Below are 13,410 nucleotides of genomic sequence, written 5' to 3'. Positions count from 1 at the left end.
CGGGATGGGAGAAAGACTCGCGAAGTGTTGACAGCCGCCCGCGATCTCTCAGGAAAGCTGGTGGATCCTTCAGGGTGAGCTAGAAATTTACCAGGCAATTGGGAGAGGGCGTGGACGAGATGATAGGGCAATCCCTGACACGCTGTTTCCTGTCCCAACCCGGGATGGATCCGTGGAGCTTCCGAATCAAAGGTCTGTCGGGAAGAACAGCAGCTTGGCCTTACTTCACCTCTCCAAGGCCGGTTTTCATGTATCAGGCACACGCTGGTGGGAAAGAGACCTCTCTGTGCGCCAGGCATCTTGTAGGCACTTGGGGGAGTATCGGTAACAACCCAGGAAGAGGGAAACCAAGCCCTGGCTGTAGTTAGGGAACTTGCCCTGAATCCCACCAGGAACCCTGCGGTTTATTTCAGCTGTCAGGTTCTTCAGCAGGGCACTGGCTCTAAAAGGGCTATCAATGACCGGTTGCTATTAGTGACAGAAGAAAACAATAGTCAACAACAGCAAGAACTACCTGGAGTGCTTTCATAAACAAGATGATTTTTTAACACTGAGACTCAGCGAACACTATGTATCATTTTATTATTATTATTATTTGATTGCCATGGAGCTTGAACTCAGGGCCTGGGCACTGTCCCTGAGCTCTTTCTGCTCAAGGCTAGCACTCTACCACTTTGAACCACTCAGCTGGCCTTCCAGTTTTCTGGTGGCTAATTGGAGATAAGAGACTCACAGACTTTCCTGTCTAGGCTGGCTTTGAACCACAATCTTCTGATCTCAGCCTTCTGGGTAACTAGGATTACAGGCATTATGTATTTTGCCTCTCAATTTAATGTCACAAAACAGGTAGCAGATGCATTGCTTTGGTGGTGTATATTAGATTTTTTTTCTGGGAGAGGGGAGAGAAAGGGACACTTTTTAAACAATACATTTGTTTTCTGGAGGAGGCAAGAAGGATTTTGACATTTGTTTTGTTACAGTAGTGGGACTTGAACTCAGGGCCTGGACACTGTCTCTCAGTTTTTTGCTCAAGACTGGTGCTCTACTACTTGCGTTATACCTCCACTTCCGGCTTTTTACTGGCTAATTGGAGATTAGAGCCTCACCAACTTTCTTGCCTGGGCTGTCTTGGAACTGTGATCTTCATATTTTAGTCATCTGAGTAGCTAAGATTACAATTGAGCACGTTTTGAAGAGGAAGTTTGCTTTCTCTTTAGGACTCTTTGCATACATTAAGGAACATTTTATTTGCTTAGAACAGGACTGCAGCTGGAATGCATTTGAATAATATTCTGATGGGAAACGAAGATGTCTACCTAAAACACCATCCTGATAAGTTTTGATTTTCATAATTGTGGGGAAAGTTCTCCGAAGATAGCTCCCCTGGGCATGCAAGTGCTTGTCCTTAAACTTCACTTTGTTTTGAAATTTGTAAGTTAAGGGGCTTCTCCATCAGGCAGACACTTGAGCAGAACAGTCTAGAAAAGTGTGGGAGGAGTAAATTTCCCAGCCACTACAGAGTGTGAGAGCGGCTGAGGGTCTCAGTCATATTTGCCGTTCCCAGCCTGTTTCCACAGAGCTCCAGAGCCTTCTCGTCTCCATCTCAGACTTAATTAAAGCTCTGAAGTGCTCTTGTAAAGGACAAAAGGGAGTTTGGGCCACATGACAACACAAATAGGACACACAGAAAACAGTTTAGAACACTTAGATTGTCTTATTCAGTTTGCAATAATTTCCTAGAATTCCATAGTTATCTTTTACATTTAAAAAAATTACCCTTGAGTAGTTATACAAAGGGGTTTCAAGTCAACATATCAGTTTGTGAGTATAATGCATCTTGAACAATGTCACCCCTTCCATCGTTTTCCATCTCTCCCAGTAATTTCATGTAAAAGCATGGGGCTCATTCTGTATATGACTATCTCTCTCTCTGTCTCTCTCTCTCCCCTTTGCTTTCTCTCTCTCCCTCCCTCTCCTTTTTCACTCTTTCTCTCTCTCCTTTCTTCTCTCCAGATCTGCCTCCAAAGATCCTAATATAAAGGCAGTATTATTACCTGTTCATCAATTACTGTGGTTTACTAACGTGACTAACTTCAGCCTTTAGATAAATTATGTAAGCCAAAGCTGAGTCTTAAGGGTCCCACCCTTCCCCTTTCTCTTCCCCCCTCCCTTTCTCTCTCACACACACACCACAGTTTTTATTTTTTGTTTTAGAAGAGGGATGCCCTTTTGTAATTAATTTATTTCTCAATCATTAAGATTTTTTTCCTTCTCTTCTAGTTAATGGAGATTTTGGGTAGACAGAAAGAATCCATGAAATAACAGTTTTCTGTTGCTAGATATTTGATAAAATGTTATCTATGTAATTTAGGGTCCAAACCTATTTTCTTAGTAGCCTGATTTATGGAAATTATTGGGTCTTTAAAAAAACAACAACAACTCATTCTTCCTGGAGAAATCAACCTAATGTCCTAAGGTAGTGCTTTTCAAAATGAAGGTCATAAAAATCCATTCAGTGGGTCACAAAAATCCATTTAGTGGGTCAGTATAACAAGAAGGAGATTAATTTAATTTATAATTTTACAAAACTTTGAGTCATTTTTATATATGGATTGCATATATATATATATATATATATATGATTGCAATAGAAAATGCAGTACTTTCCCCCCTCACCCACATCAGGGCAAAAACTCAGGGTTTCACATTTTCTCAGTTGGTATTCTATTGCTTGAGCCATGCCTCCAGCTATGCTTTTTGCCATTGTTGTGAAGATGGAATCTCTTGGACTTTTCTGCCTATTGTAGTTTTAATCCTCCTGGTGTGGCTCAAGTGTCTCAAGTTGCCTGTTTGGCATGCACGAGGCCTTGAAGTGAAACCCCAGTCTTGCTAGCAAACAGATGGATAGACTCCAATACCTTGAAACTTCTTACCGAGAGTGATTGTGACCCTTTCTACTTTTATATGCAGTGCTTAAAGGCATTTATTTAAGCAGGGTGCTGGTGGCTCATGCCTGTAATCCTAGCTACTCAGGAAGCTGAGATGCGAGGATCCTGGTTTGAAGCCAGCCCAGTCAGAAAAGTGTGTGAGACTTTTTTTTTTTTGCCAGACTGTTTTATTTATTTTTTAACTCAAGGTCTGGGCACTGTCCATTAGCTTCTTTTGCCCAAGGCTACCCTTGGAGCCACAGTGCCACTCAGCTTTTTCTATTTATGTGGTACTGAGGAATTGAACCCAGGGCTCAATGCATGCCAGGCAAGCCACATTCCCAGACTTCTGTGAGACTCTTATCTCTGATAAACTACTCAGGTACCCAAGCGAAAAGGTTTATTTAGTTCACAGTTCTTGAGGTTCAAGAGCATGGTGCAGGTTTCTGTTGAGTTCAGATGAGGGACTCAGGGCAGATGGCATCGTGGCAGGAATATTTGAGTGAGGAGAGAGAGCACATGGTTTGGCAAACCTGGAGAACACAGAATAGGTAGTCTTATCCCGTTCTATAACTCATTCTTTGTTGTTGTTGTTGTTGTTGTTTTTCTCAGTCATGGAGCTTGAACTCGGGGCCTGGGCACTGGCCTTGAGTTTTTTTGCTGAAGGCAAGCACTCTACCACTTTTGAGCCACAGTACCATTTCTGGTTTTCTGGTAATTAATTGGAAATAAGAGTCTCACAGCCACTTCTGGTTTTCTGAGTGGTTTATTGGAGACAAGAGTCTCATGGACTTTCCTGCCCAGGCTGGCTTGAACTGTGATCCTCAGATCTCAGCCTCCTGTGTAGCTAGGATTACAAACAAGGGTGAGCCAACAGCACTCAGTTATAATTCATTCTTGAAGGGACTCATGTCTCAAGATGGACATTAAGCCCTTCCAAGGGTTTTGCCCCCAATAACCTAACTGCCTCCCAAGCATCCAATACAGGAGCTCAAATCATATGGCATCCCCATCCTGAACAGCCAAGGAAACAAATTCTGAGGTTGCCACGTGGCCAGGACCACATCGTGTTCATTAAGCTGGGAAAGCCTGCCTATAAAATAGTAATCTGTGGAGAAGAAAGTCAGGTTGTTTAAAGTCACATGACCTTCTTGCCTCACCTAACCCTTTTTCAAATCCAACTATGCCACTTACTACATGTATATGTTCAGCAAATGACTTAACCTTGGTTTTAGCATCTGTAAATGGCTGAAAGAAGAGATTCTTCTTTATCAGGTTACTGTGAGAATTCAATGCCATATAGAAATCATTTCACGGGACCTGACTTACTATTTGTGCTTCATCAAGACTCAGGAAGACAATACAATATGGCATTTATTGGATACCAAGTACACAGTTGGTATCCATGCATTGTCCACTTCTTGTTTTCTTTTTAGGAGTCTTGTGTGATGCCTGTGATGCCCATTTATTATTATGTCCTCTGTTTTGCAGATGAGGGAAATGGTGATTTAATGAAACGAGCAAGTAATGCAACCTGAATTTCAGCGTGAGGTCATGGTGACTCCAAAGTCTGTGTTCTCATTTATCATGTGGTTATTGTTTGATGTGGAAGGGAGCCTGGGATAGTGATGGGGCCTACACTGAGCTTCTGTGAGGATGTGGTTGGCCAGTTGTTAGGAAGATTGCCTCCCACTGTGTCTCGTGACCATCTCTGTGGACAAATGTACCCACTTATCAGGCGGCTGTGTGCTGGGAGCAGGCACAGGTCAGGAACACAGGGCCAGGAAATATGGAGATATCTTCTAATCCAGCTCCAGTCATCTACAGCTGAGTGGAGTAGACATACCCGATGATACATAAGTGCAGGAGATACACGGAGAAACATTTCATTTTAACATTTATTCTTGTGTGTCCCAGAAAATAACTTTCATCCAAGCCCTTCAAACATTCTGAGAGAAAATATCCTTGTTGCCTGTTGAACAGATGAGCAAGGCTGGGTATTATTAAGGCTAGACAACACTGCATAGGATGAAGCAAAGAAAAAAATAGGGCCAATGTTAAGTCCTTAAAAAATATGTACTAACGCTGGGTGCTAGTAGTTCACGCCTGTAATCAGGAGGCTGAGATCTGAAGATCATGGTTCAAAGCCAACCCAGGCAGGAAAGTCCATGAGACTCTTATCTCCAATAAACTACTCAGAAAAGGCTGCAATTAATACTGTAGCTCAAATGCTAGCCCTGAAAAAAAGACAATGCCCAAGTTCTGAGTTCAAGCACCAGGACTAGAAAAATACGTGTGTGTGTGTGTGTGTGTGTGTGTGTGTGTGTGTGTAAGAAGTTGGGTGTGATAGTTCACACCTGTAATCCTAGCTACTCAGAAGGCTGAGATCTGAGGATCAGGATGCAAGGCCAACTTGAGCTGTAAAGTCCGTGAGAGTCTTATCTCTAACCACCAGAACACTGGAAGTGGATCTGTGGTTCAAGTGATAGAGCGCCAGCTTTGAGTGAAAAAGCTAAGAAACAGTATTCAGGTCATAACTTCAAACCCTAGTACTGGGACACAAAAACAAATACATAAGGTGTTTTAAGTAAATCATGGTGTAGATGGCATTGAGAATTGCAAGCAAGGATAGAGAGGAATGGCTGGAGTCTTGGCAATGCCAAAGGAGGGGAGTGTTTCTTGAACTTTGTAAACACGGAGCACTTGGAGATCAGGGCTCTGATTCAGCAGATCTGGAGCAAAGCCCAAAATAGCATTCTAGCAACTCCAGAACAATATTATTCCAGGACCTGGCTGTGTGTAGCCAGGGATCTGAGAGCCTGGGAGAGTCTTGGGCATGTGCTGGGTAGTGAAGAGGATGGTAGGCATGGAAGGAAATCCCCTCCTATCCCAGAGAAGATGAAAGGATCCTAGAAAGTGAGCACCTCTCTCCATCCAATGTGGGACACCAAGAGAAGAATTGTAGTCTGCCTCAGGCAGGGCTGCTGCAATGCAGAAAACAGGAGGGAAAATGAAAGTCTTCAATGGTCCAGGAGGTTATTTGAGCAACCATCTGATCCACACGGGGAATCAATGTGGATCACTGGATGGGAATAGCACTGCTCTTCAAAGAATGAGTCCCTCTGCCAGCTGCTGACAGCCAGCATTTACTCAGCTGTGAATGCTGGGTGCTTGCCAAGTGCTGCCCGCATACTATTCCATTCATCTCCACAACGACCCGCAGTTGCCTCCATTTCACAAAGGGGAAAAACCCAGGCTTGGAAGGCCTGGTGACTTGTAGGTCCTGACACAGGAAGGAACAGATCCAGAGTCCAACCTGGAGTGGACGGTCCCTCCAGAGAGCATGGTGCATTGGAGTTTCTAATGACCAATCTCATCTGTTTCTCCTCGTAGGGATCCTGAGCAAACCTGCAAATTAGTCAAGTAGTTTGTCCTTCCTCATTTATTTATAAAACATATTCCTTTCTCATTGAAGAGGAGGGCCTAGAACTCAGGGCCTAGGCACTGTCCCTTTGTTTTTTCGGTCAAGGACTGGTTGCTCTCCCACTTGAACTACGGCTCCACTTCCAACCTTTGTTTTCTCCCTCCCTGGGCTTTTGTTTTTGGTTTTTGGTGTTTGTTTGGAGATACGAATTTCATGGACTTTCCTGCCTGGGTTGTCTTTGAACCACAATCCTCAGATCTCAGCCTCTTGAGTAGCTAGGATTACAGGCGTGAGCCACTAGCACCCAGCAGCACTAATATTTTATTAAGGTGAGGAGGCCCTTGGCTTTGGAAATCACCATGTGGCCCTAGCCGGTTATTGGAAATAATTATGCCTCTGCCACAGCATGGGGCCAGTCACAGCGCTTCTGATTCAAAAGGTCTTTCTGGAAATACCAGCATCCATCTTCCAGCTGGTGCTTGTAACAGCCACAGCACAGCATGGGGGGAGAGGCAGCAGATCTGGCTGAGGTATGTAAATGGGCTTGGCTTGTTGCACCTGACTGAGCCCATCCCATCAATTCAGTCATCGCGAGAGACCAGAAGGGGCCTTTTGTAGCCTGAACACCAGGCACAAAGCTTACACCACCAGCTCAGCTCCTGCTTCCCGTGAGCTTAATGATGGAGCAGAGTTCTGCCAGGGGATGGAGCTGGGAAGAAAGGAGGTCAGCTATGGTCTGGACTGGAATTGGCCCAGAATGAAGAACTAGGACTGGGAAGGGAGCTCACTTCCTCAAACACTTGGCCTGGTAGGTGCAAGGATCTGGGTTTGGGGAGGGTCTCAGCGCATGTGCGCACGCATGCGCACACAACATACCCACGCTTCCTCGATAAGGAAGCTTGATTTTTCTGCCACCTTGACTGCAGACTGAGGTGAGGTGAGTTAATTCTCTTGATTTCTCACATGGGTGGTGACGCTTGAGATCCTTTGCTCTCTAAATCTTGGAACTGGCAGTGTGTACCCTGCCCCACCCTTTATCTGCGTATTTGCAGCAGTGAATTTTTCTAACTGTAACCTTTTTTAAGTTTCCGTGTATAACCCCTCTGTAAATCACCTTTACAATAATATTTAAAAAAAAAAAGATTCCAGACACATTCACTTAAAAGAGTTTTCTTAACAGTAGGGTGTCCATGGAAAGTTTCAATAAAATTATTTTCTGTACAGTTAAAAACTACTATTGGGCCTTATGTGAATCTCAGAGAAAAGCTGTGCAAATATTGGTGATAAATACTATTTAAGAGCTGGGCGTGGATGGCTGACGCCTGTAATCCTAGCTACTCAGAAGGCAGCAATCTGAGGATAATAGTTCAAAGCCAGCTTGGGCAGGAAAGTCTGTAAGATTCTTATTTTTAATTAACCACTAAAACAAAAACCCCAGAAGTAGAGCTGTGGCTCAAGTGATAGAGCACCAGCCTTGAGTGAAAAAGCATAGGGATAGGGTTTAGGCCCTGAGTTAAGTCCCAGTGTTGGCACATAAAAAGGGGGGAGGGTATTTAAACACCAACACTTTGTGATCATGCTAGTCTGTGAGTATGTTCACCATACAAGAGAGAGAAATGCAATTGTCTTTCAGGGCAGATAGTGCACACACCTTTTCTACCTAATTTATATCTGGTGTAGTTTGTCATCTCAGATAACCTGTAAGCATAGAGATAAATCTCAAAACAGGAGAGTGTGGTTTATTTAATAAATCAGAAAAGATAAAGGTTCTCCAGGCCTGGGTCATAGATGAACTAAATATATCCATCTAAATGTGCAAACTGGAAAGCAAGGTCCTGATAAACTAATGAAAACCATGTGGCCCCATGCTGCGAACATAGAGCCCTGTCCCAGTGGAGCTATAAGACCTAAATTGAGGACATAGCATGGCCATTTGCTCCAACTGTGTTAAATTAATTCAATTTGTATTTTGAACTGGGGGGGGTACAGTTGTATCTACCTCCCCCATCTCAGTTTAGTTGTGCTTTCATGACCTATAAGCATGGGCATCCAGTTTACTCCATGTCCAAAGTAGGATTCAAATGAATGAAGAGTAGGAAATTGTTTTCACAATGATTCAGTGGCTGAAGGCAGTTACACTCTGAGTGCTTTGCGCTGTACTTTGTAACAAGGAGTTGTATCACGAGGGGAAAGATATCCCAAAACCTGTGGCTGGTCCTTTTGTAGATTGCAGGGAAAACCTGTTAAAATCATGATAAGGAAAATTTAAACACCGACAGCTTGTGAGCAAGTGTTTGTGCTATTCAGGGGAGTGCTTTTACCGCACAATAGGAGAGAGAAATGAAGCTGTCTGCATGCAGTGTATGATGCACGCTCTTTTTCATGCCGCATGGAGTTTTGTCCATATAGAACTGTTGAGGAATAAGTCACTTATGAGACTTTTTTCCCCATGTGATTATAACTTACCTCTTGGTGCCCTCATTTTCCTTTTGCTGGAACTCTTTAAAAAAATGAAAACATAACAGGTTCATTTGTTTAAGTTGGAGTATATAAGAGCAACTACATTTTTTTTCATGTACGTGGTTTCATTGTGACAAATAATCACCTATTTCTCCTTTTCATAATTCTATGTGACAGCCATATGGGATGTAGTCAAAATCCCCTTTATACAAGTTATTAGGGCCTGATTCTTTTATACTTCCTATTATGGCAAAGAGAACCCTGTGGGGTAGTTGGAAACCCCCAAGCAGCATGCTAAGAAGTTTATAGATTCGACAGTCTTGGCTAATTGACCCATCAGCCCCAGAAAATCAGCTTTTTTTTGTTGTGGTTGTTGGTCATGGAGCTTGAACTCAGGGCCTGGGTGCTGTCCCTAAGCTTTTTTGCTCAAGGTTAGGGCTCCACCACTTTGAGACACAGTTCCATTTCCAGTTTGTTTGTTTGTTTGTTTTAATCGTTAATTAGAGGTAAGAGTCTCACAGGCACTTTCCTGCCAGGGCTGGCTCTGAACCTCAGTCCTCAGATCTCAGCCTTCTAAATAGCTAAGATTACAGTCACGAGCCACCAGCACCTGGAAGCAATGAGAATTTTTATCCCTTGTATTTTACAAGTGAGGAAACTGAAGTGGAAGAGATTGGTATTGATAGAACAGGGATTTGTACCCAGGTCTCTCTAACTGCAGGGTACTTTTTGCCAGCTGGTAACCTGATATTCTTCCTCTTCCTCTTGTCTTTTTTCTCTGCACTTTTCTAAAGAGTCCTTCTCTCCCTTCATTTTAAAAACTTTTGTTCTGATGAGAGCCCAAGGTGAAAAGCTGAGTCTCATTTAGCAGCAGCCTCCTCCTCGTCCTCCTCCTTCCTCTTCTTCCTCTCCTTCTTCCTCTCCTCCTCCTTTACCTCCTTCTCCTTCTCCTCCTCTTCCTCCTTCTTCCTCTTATTCCTCTTCCTGCTCCTCCTCCCCCTTCTCACTCCTCCTCGCCCCTCCCTTCCCCTCCTCTCTCCTCCTCCTCCTTCTTTCCTCTTCTTCTTCCTCTCCTTCTCCTTTTCCTCCTTCTCCTCCTTCTTCCTCTTCCTGCTCCTCCTCCCCTTCCTCTTCCTGTTCCTCCTCCCCCTTCTCACTCCTCCTCCCCTCCTCCCCCTCCTCTCCCTGTTCCTCCTCCCCCTTCTCACTCCTCCTTCCCTCCTCCCCCTCCTCTCCCCCTCTTCTCCCCCTCCTCCCTCTCCTCTCCCCCTCCTCACCCCCTCCTCCCCCTCCTCTCCCCCTCCTCACCCCCTCCTCCCCTTCCTCCCCCTCCTCCCCCTCCTCCCCCTCCTCCTCTTCTCCTTCTTCTTCTTCTTCTTTCTGGTGTATGTTTCCATAAGTGAAGTTCTGAGGGTAGTATTGCTGATCTCTTCTGCACAGTTGCAAGTTTCTGGAAGTCTAACCTGTGAATTCATCATTGCATAAGCTAAGGCTTTAGGAAGGATTATAGGATTGTCTGTATTATGATTAAACACCATATTTAAGAAGCCCGCAATCAGGGATGTTTGGTTTGGTGAATCTGTAATGCAGAATTTGGCAAACCCCATCTCGCAAAGGGCCAGATCCTAAAAATAGTTTTGCTGCCCATATATCCTGTGTTGGAATTACTCAACTTAACCACAGACAATACAGATAATGATGGGTGTGGCTTTATTCTGGTAATCCTTTATTTATAGAAATCAAGCTGTGGGCAGGAATTGGCCCAGGGGGCCAAACTGTGCCAACTTCTTTCTAATACGAGGATCAATCAGGGTATTAAAGGAGTTCGAATAGGCAGGTTGTCTAGAGGCAGTGCAGAGATACTGCCTGGATTGGCGCCACCACTAACTACTCTGTTAGTACTTTAACCCTTTGGTGCCCAGTTTTCCATCTTTAAGTCTAGGGGAAAAATAGGCATAACCTCACTGGACAGATTTGGGAATGAACAGAGTTAACAGGCATGCTGTACTTAATGAGAAGATATGAGTTAAGCAATGCATCCGTAGTTAGATTTGTCATGTAAACACATCAGAGTACCCTTACCCAAAACTAGATGGCATGGGTCAGTTATTCAAGGAAGCTTTTTTTTGTTGTTGTTGGTTGTGGGACTTGAACGCCAGGCCTGGATGCTGTCCCTCAGCTCTTCAGCTCAAGGCAAGCTCTCTACCACTTGAGCCACAACACCACTTCTGGTTTTCTGGTGGTTTATTGGAGATAAGAGTCTCAGACTTTCCTGCCTGGGCTGGCTTTGAACCACAATCCTCAGGTCTCAGCCTCCTGATTAGCTAGGATTACAGGTGTGAGCCACCGGCACCCGGCTTTGGCTTTTTTTTTCATCTTCTTTGTGTGGGTACTAGAGCTTGAACTCATGGCTATGACACTTTCACTTAGCTTTAAGGCTAGCATTCTACTACTTGAGCCATAGCTCTACTTCCAGCTTTTTGGTGGTTAATTGCAGATACAGAGTTTCATGGACTTTCCTGCTGGGGCTGGCTTGGAATGGCGATCCTCAGATCACTAACCTTATCACTCCCTCCTTGGTGTGGACCCACCTTGGGTGGTTGTGCCGTGCTGACTACGAAGGTGTACAGCATACCCGCTTTCTTGAACTTCACCCTATGGTCTTTTATAGATGGAGCGTTATTGTTCAAAAACAAATTGAAGATTTATGGCAGCCCTTCACCGGACAAGGCCCCGGGTGCCATTTTTTTTTCCAGCTGTGTGTGTCCACTTTTCAGTGTCTCCATGCCACATGTGGTAATTCTCACAGTGTTTGAGTATTTTCACTGGGGAGCATCAGTGATTGTGTGTGCGACTGGGGGGAAGGGGGTGAGTTGCCGGACCTGGGGTTTGAACTCAGGGCCTGGGTGCTGCCCCCTGAGCTTTTGCTGTCAAGGCTAGTGCTCTTAGCACTTGAGCCACAGCTCCACTTCTCGCTTTTTGCTGATTTGTGGGTAGTAAGAGTCATACAGATTCTCCTGCCTGGGCTGGCTTCAAACCATGATCCTCAGATCTCAGCCTCTTGAGTGGTTAGGATTACAGGTGTGCACCACCAGCATCTGACCATCAGTGATTCTTCAGGAACCTCTTGTCAGTATCTCAGGGTGCCACAAACTGTACTCACAGGAGGCAGCAAGCTTGCTTTACAAATGTAGTCTGTGTTTTGACTCTGTCTTCCCAGCCAGCCAGCTGGGGTTTCCCCTGTCTGGGACCTTCCTAGTCCCTGAGATACAATGACCTTTAAATTAGACTGGTGGTTCACACCTATAATCCTGCTTTTCCTGGAGGCTGAGATTGGGTGGATCGAAGTTCCAGGTGTAAATGTTAGAATCTTCTGTTAAAGTGCTTGCTGCAACCACTGCCATTTTAAAGGTAGCTTAATGACAATAGCTTTCCTACAAGAAAGCTGTTTAATTAAGTCACATCCTACTATAAGAATTGTTTTGTTGTGTTTTTGTTTGTTTAGGGACTGGTCACAGAGCTTAAGTGGTAAGCATCAGAATTGTTTTTCTGCCAAGTTCCTGCTGTGGTCACCTCTTCTAGTTTTGGTTGATTGCTCAAATCAACTTTTAACTGTTTTCAAACTAGCTATTCATGCAAGACTGGGAATCTTAAGTTTTGAGCACTCAGAACAAAGGACAAGACCACTGTGGGAAATCAAACCTGTGCAGACTGCCTGCCCAGCACTCTTACTTCCTTGGCTTCGTTTCAGTAGTATTTCCTTCTGCCAAAGTAAAATCTAGCTTTTCCACCTTCCTTTGGGGTCGCTGTCCTTTTTTCTTTTTTCTTTTTTTTTTTGGTCCGGTCGTAGGGCCTGAACTCTGGGCCTGGGCGCTGCCCCTCACCTCTTCAGCTCAAGGCTAGCGCTCTACCACTTGAGCCACAGCGCCACTTCCAGCTTTTTTCTTTTTGTTTATGTGGTGCTGAGGAATCGAACCCAGGGCCTCATGCATGCAATGCAAGCGCTCTACCACTGAGCCACCTTCCCAGCCCCATCGCTGTCCTTTTTTCTATGCAACATCCCAACATCCTGACACATTTCCAGCCGAAGCTAGGCCTGACAGACGAGTTAGCAAGACTTCATCTCCAAAATAGCAAAAAGCTGGCTGAAGGTGTGACTCAAGTGGTAGAAGGCCCACTCAGGGGCCTGAGTTCAAACCATGGTTCCAGCAAAACAGAGAGCAGGGGGAAGAAGGGAGAGAGGTAGAAAGGAAGAACAAATGAAGAAAGGAAAGAAAACAGCCTTATTGCTGAAGTTGGAGTACTCTGGCAAGAAGATCAAACCAGTCACCTCAAGTCACAGCCTAATCCAGAACACGACCCTAACTGCCTTTGATTCTGTGAAGGCTGAGAGGGTCAAGAAGCTGTAGAAGCAAAGGGTGCAGTTAGCAGAGGTTGGTTCTTTTCAGGAGAGAAACTATTATAACACACAAGTTTAGGTGAGAAAGTGCTGGGTAGAGAAATTCCAGCAAAAGTTATCCTAGAAGATACAGCTAGCTAAACTATGAACGAAGGATGCTACATTGAACAATGGATTTTTCAGTGTAGACTAAACAGCCT

At 44.5% G+C, this 13,410-nt stretch overlaps 1 protein-coding gene across 2 annotated transcripts in view; it reads left to right on the top strand.

The window, feature by feature from the left end:
* Positions 1-13,410, top strand: part of Frmd4b (FERM domain containing 4B) — a 273,238-nt gene that overhangs the window by 1,560 nt on the left and 258,268 nt on the right. The window lies entirely within an intron of this gene.

The sequence above is a fragment of the Dipodomys merriami genome, unplaced genomic scaffold (genome assembly GCF_024711535.1).
Source record: "Dipodomys merriami isolate MVZ:Mamm:240054 unplaced genomic scaffold, mDipMer1.0.p SCAF_13, whole genome shotgun sequence".
NCBI classification, from domain to species: domain Eukaryota; kingdom Metazoa; phylum Chordata; class Mammalia; order Rodentia; family Heteromyidae; genus Dipodomys; species Dipodomys merriami.
The sequence above is the reverse complement of the archived record's forward strand: the minus strand, read 5'-3'. Positions and strand labels throughout refer to the sequence as shown.